This window comes from Trachypithecus francoisi, unplaced genomic scaffold (assembly GCF_009764315.1).
Source record: "Trachypithecus francoisi isolate TF-2019V2 unplaced genomic scaffold, Tfra_2.0 Lachesis_group3, whole genome shotgun sequence".
NCBI lineage: Eukaryota > Metazoa > Chordata > Mammalia > Primates > Cercopithecidae > Trachypithecus > Trachypithecus francoisi.
In genome coordinates, this window is record NW_022681468.1 from 124,714,841 (window position 1) to 124,720,179 (window position 5,339).

Consider the following 5,339-nt stretch of genomic DNA (forward strand, 5'->3'; position numbering starts at 1 on the left):
AGGGGAAGGAGCTGCAGGTACACTTCTCCCTCATGCCTGGGCCTGGGTTCCTTTATCTAAAGGAATGAAGAAAATTGAGGCTGATATTATCACACTGGTCAAGAAAAAGAATAGAAAAGAAAGAGGAAGGAAGGAGAAAGAGAGGAAGGAAGGAGGGAGGGAAGGAAGGAAGGAAAAAAGGAAAGAAAAAAGAAAAGGAAGGAAGGAGAGAGAAAGGAAGGAAGGAGGGAGGGAAGGAAGGAAAGGAAAGAGCTGGGCGCGGTGGCTCACCCCTGTAATCCCAGCACTTTGGGAGGCCGAGGCGGGCAGATCACCTGAGGTCAGGAGTTCGAGACTAACCTGACCAACGTGGAGAAACCCTGTCTCTACTAAAAATACAAAATTAGCGGGAGAGGTGGTCCATCCCTGTAATCCCAGCTACTCGGGAGGCTGAAGCAGGAGAATCTCCCGAAAGGCGGAGTTTGCAGTGAGCTGAGATCACACCATTGCACTCCAGCCTGGGCAACAAGAGCGAAACTCGGTCAAAAAAAAAAAGAGAGAGAGAGAGAGAAGGAAGGAAGAAAGGAAGGGAGGGAGGGACAGAGGGAAGGAAAAGAAAGAAAGTGGTGGAGGGAGAGAGGAAGGAAGGAAGAACGAAAATTGAGGCTGAGGATCTGAGACTATTGAGATAGTCTCTGTATGTAGCAACCTCTTTCAGCCACCATAGGGTTTTATTCCCTCAATCTGCAGAGCTGTGCTGCATTGTACTCCAATGCCCGAGGACTTGGAAGATCTTATTTCTGGAAACTCATGCTCTACCTGCAACAGAGCGGAGACCCTGGGGAAATTCATGTTGTTATGCAGAAGCAGCCCTTTTTAGGAGAGAGCGGTGAGGTCAGGTTGGTTTTGACATCCAAATAGTTCTGTCATTTTGGGGAATGAGCCATTGAGAACTACTCTGGCCTCAGTTTCCCCATCTAGCTCATGCTAGCCCTCTGGGTTTGCCTCTATACCGTGTGCATTCATTCAACACAAGTATTTTATTTTCTTTGATTGTCTGTCAGGCCCTATGATAGTGGCTAGAAGATAATGGCAGAGCTCAGGATCCCTGTCCTCTATTGGGGAGAAAGGCATGTAAGCAGATGAGAATGCCAAGTGTTGGCCGGGCGCGGTGGCTCAAGCCTGTAATCCCAGCACTTGGGAGGCCGAGGCGGGCAGATCACCTGAGGTCAGGAGTTCGAGACTAACCTGACCAACGTGGAGAAACCCTGTCTCTACTAAAAATACAAAATTAGCGGGAGAGGTGGTCCATCCCTGTAATCCCAGCTACTCGGGAGGCTGAAGCAGGAGAATCTCCCGAAAGGCGGAGTTTGCAGTGAGCTGAGATCACACCATTGCACTCCAGCCTGGGCAACAAGAGCGAAACTCGGTCAAAAAAAAAAAAGAGAGAGAGAGAGAAGGAAGGAAGAAAGGAAGGGAGGGAGGGACAGAGGGAAGGAAAAGAAAGAAAGTGGTGGAGGGAGAGAGGAAGGAAGGAAGAACGAAAATTGAGGCTGAGGATCTGAGACTATTGAGATAGTCTCTGTATGTAGCAACCTCTTTCAGCCACCATAGGGTTTTATTCCTCAATCTGCAGAGCTGTGCTGCATTGTACTCCAATGCCCGAGGACTTGGAAGATCTTATTTCTGGAAACTCATGCTCTACCTGCAACAGAGCGGAGACCCTGGGGAAATTCATGTTGTTATGCAGAAGCAGCCCTTTTTAGGGAGAGAGCGGTGAGGTCAGGTTGGTTTTGACATCCAAATAGTTCTGTCATTTTGGGGAATGAGCCATTGAGAACTACTCTGGCCTCAGTTTCCCCATCTAGCTCATGCTAGCCCTCTGGGTTTGCCTCTATACCGTGTGCATTCATTCAACACAAGTATTTTATTTTCTTTGATTGTCTGTCAGGCCCTATGATAGTGGCTAGAAGATAATGGCAGAGCTCAGGATCCCTGTCCTCTATTGGGGAGAAAGGCATGTAAGCAGATGAGAATGCCAAGTGTTGGCCGGGCGCGGTGGCTCAAGCCTGTAATCCCAGCACTTTGGGAGGCCGAGACGGGCGGATCACGAGTCAGGAGATCGAGACCATCCTGGCTAACATGGTGAAACCCCGTCTCTACTAAAAATACAAAAAAAAAAACTAGCGGGCGAGGTGGCGGGCGCCTGTAGTCCCAGCTACTCAGGAGGCTGAGGCAGGAGAATGGCGTGAACCCGGGAGGCGGAGCTTGCAGTGAGCCGAGATTGCGCCACTGCACTCCAGTCTGGGCGACAGAGCGAGACTCCGCCTCAAAAAAAAAAAAAAGAGGGCCGGGCGCGGTGGCTCAAGCCTGTAATCCCAGCACTTTGGGAGGCCTAGGCGGGCGGATCACGAGGTCAGGAGATCGAGACCATCCTGGCTAATACGGTGAAACCCCGTCTCTACTAAAAATACAAAAACTAGCCGGGCGAGGTGGCGGGCGCCTGTAGTCCCAGCTACTTGGGAGGCTGAGGCAGGAGAATGGCGGAAACCCAGGAGGCGGAGCTTGCAGTGAGCTGAGATCTGGCCACTGCACTCCAGTCCGGGCGACAGAGCGAGACTCCGCCTCAAAAAAAAAAAAAAAAAAAAGAGATGCCAAGTGTCAAATGAGAGGTGAATGCACAGAGGAGGGGCACCAGAACCAGGACAAAGGGGTAGGACAGGCATTCTAGGGAGAGGGGACAGGGTGTAAGCAATGGCATGGAGGCATGAACAGCACAGCATGTGTGTATAGGGCGGCCAGTCTGGAAAAGCAGACAGCTTTGTGCAGAGAGGGCCTTGTAGGTTGTGTGGAGGAGACCACATTTTAACCTCAGGGCAATGGGAAGTCATTGAAGGTTTTGGCGTGTGGGGGTCTGTTTTGCATGTGTACCATTTAATCATTCTACAGTGTACTGAGTGCCCCTTAAGTGGGGGTGCTTTCTAAGGCATCATCCTACAATTATTCACTCAAAAGAATGTAAGGACCCCCTGTTACCGACTCACTATTCTAAACTCTCCCTGTATATCATTTAATCCTCACAAAAGTATCCATGAAATAGATACAATTGTTATCCTTTTTGAACAGATCAGGAACCTGAGGCTTGAAGAAGTTAGATGACCCAGTTAAGGCCACTTGACTGGATTCAAACCCTGCTTGACTCCACAGTCCATGCTCCCTACTAAATGACTCCTTTGGACAGCATCCTGTGACCACGCCATGCAAGATCCGGGTCCTGCCTTGGAGAGCTGATGAACCAAACCAGTAGGAAGGTAGACAAGTCCTGATAAGGGCACTTAAAAAAATAATAATACGGGTCTTGCTCCGTCACTCAGGCTGGAGCGCAGTGGTGCAATCATGGCTCAGTGCAGTCTCAACCTCCCAGACTCAAGTAATCCTCCCACCTTGGCCTCCCAAAGTGCTGGGATTACAGGCCGCAGACATGATACCCAGTCCTGATAAGGACTTTGATGAAAAAGTACATGGTGCATGGTGAGAGTGGCTCCCAGAGGAGGGGCTGAGTTGTATTCCAGCAGGGTTAGTTGAATGGGGGCAGAGGGAAAGTTCAGGACAAGAAAACATCTCACAAAAGTGAGAACTTGTAGAATATCCTGGCTTGTTAGGTGAATTGTAGGCAGTCTTTATGTGGTCATATGTGTGGGGGGCAGAATGGGGAAGGTGAATTCGGTCAGATGCCACCAAGGAGGCAGCAGGAGCCAGAGTGCTAAAGGCCTTGAGTGCTGACCTATGGGATTGAAATACCTCCTGCAAGTAGCAGGGGGCTACTGAAGCTTGAAGCGAGGTATGACACAATTTCATTTTCATCTTACAAGCTCATTTTCATGACTGCAATATGGGCAAGAAAGACAGGGTAGTCCATTGAATAGGAGATTATTCCAGAAATCCAAGTTGGAGGTAATGCAACTTGCTGAACCACTGAACCAGAGCAGTGGTTACGAAGATGTGGAGGATAGATTCAAGAGCTAGAAAAGAGATAGAGGGATTGGGACTTGGAGTGGTTTCTTTACTCATTGATTCATCCATTCAAAAAATACCTATTGTGGAGATATAGACCAATGGAACAGAACAGAGTCCTCAGAAATAATACCACACATCTACAGCCATCTGATCTTTGACAAACCTGAGAGAAACAAGAAATGGGGAAAGGATTCCCTATTTAATAAATGGTGCTGGGAAAATTGGCTAGCCATAAGTAGAAAGCTGAAACTGGATCCTTTCCTTACCCCTTATACGAAAATTAATTCAAGATGGATCAGAGACTTAAATGTTAGACCTAATACCATAAAAACCCTAGAAGAAAATCTAGGTAGTACATTCAGGACATAGGCATGGGCAAGGACTTCATGTCTAAAACACCAAAAGCAACGGCAGCAAAAGCAAAAATTGACACATGGGATCTAATTAAACTAAAGAGCTTTTGCACAGCTAAAGAAACTACCATCAGAGTGAACAGGCAACCTACAGAATGGGAGAAAATTTTTGCAACCTACTCATCTGACAAAGGGCTAATATCCAGAATCTACAAGGAACTCAAACAAATATACAAGAAAAAAACAAACAACCCCATCAAAAAGTGGGCAAAGGATATGAACAGACATTCTCAAAAGAAGACATCCATACAGCCAACAGACACATGAAAAAATGCTCATCATCACTCGCCATCAGAGAAATGCAAATCAAAACCACAATGAGATACCATCTCACACCAGTTAGAATGGCAATCATTAAGAAGTCAGGAAACAACAGGTGTTGGAGAGGATGTGGAGAAATAGGAACACTTTTACACTGTTGGTGGGATTGTAAACTAGTTCAACCATTATGGAAAACAGTATGGCGATTCCTCAAGGATCTAGAACTAGATGTACCATATGACCAGCCATCCCACTACTGGGTATATACCCAAAGGATTATAAATTACTCTACTACAAAGACACATGCACACGTATGTTTATTGTGGCACTATTCACAATAGCAAAGACTTGGAATCAACCCAAATGTCCATCTGTGACAGACTGGATTAAGAAAATGTGGCACATAACACCATGGAATACTATGCAGCCATAAAAAAGGATGAGTTTGCGTCCTTTGTAGGGACATGGATGCAGCTGGAAACCATCATTCTTAGCAAACTATCACAAGAAGAGAAAACCAAACACCGCATGTTCTCACTCATAGGTGGGAACTGAACAATGAGATCACTTGGACTCGGGAAGGGGAACATCACACACTGGGGCCTATCATGGGGAGGGGGGAGGAGGGAGGGATTGCATTGGGGAGTTATACATGATATAAACGTCATG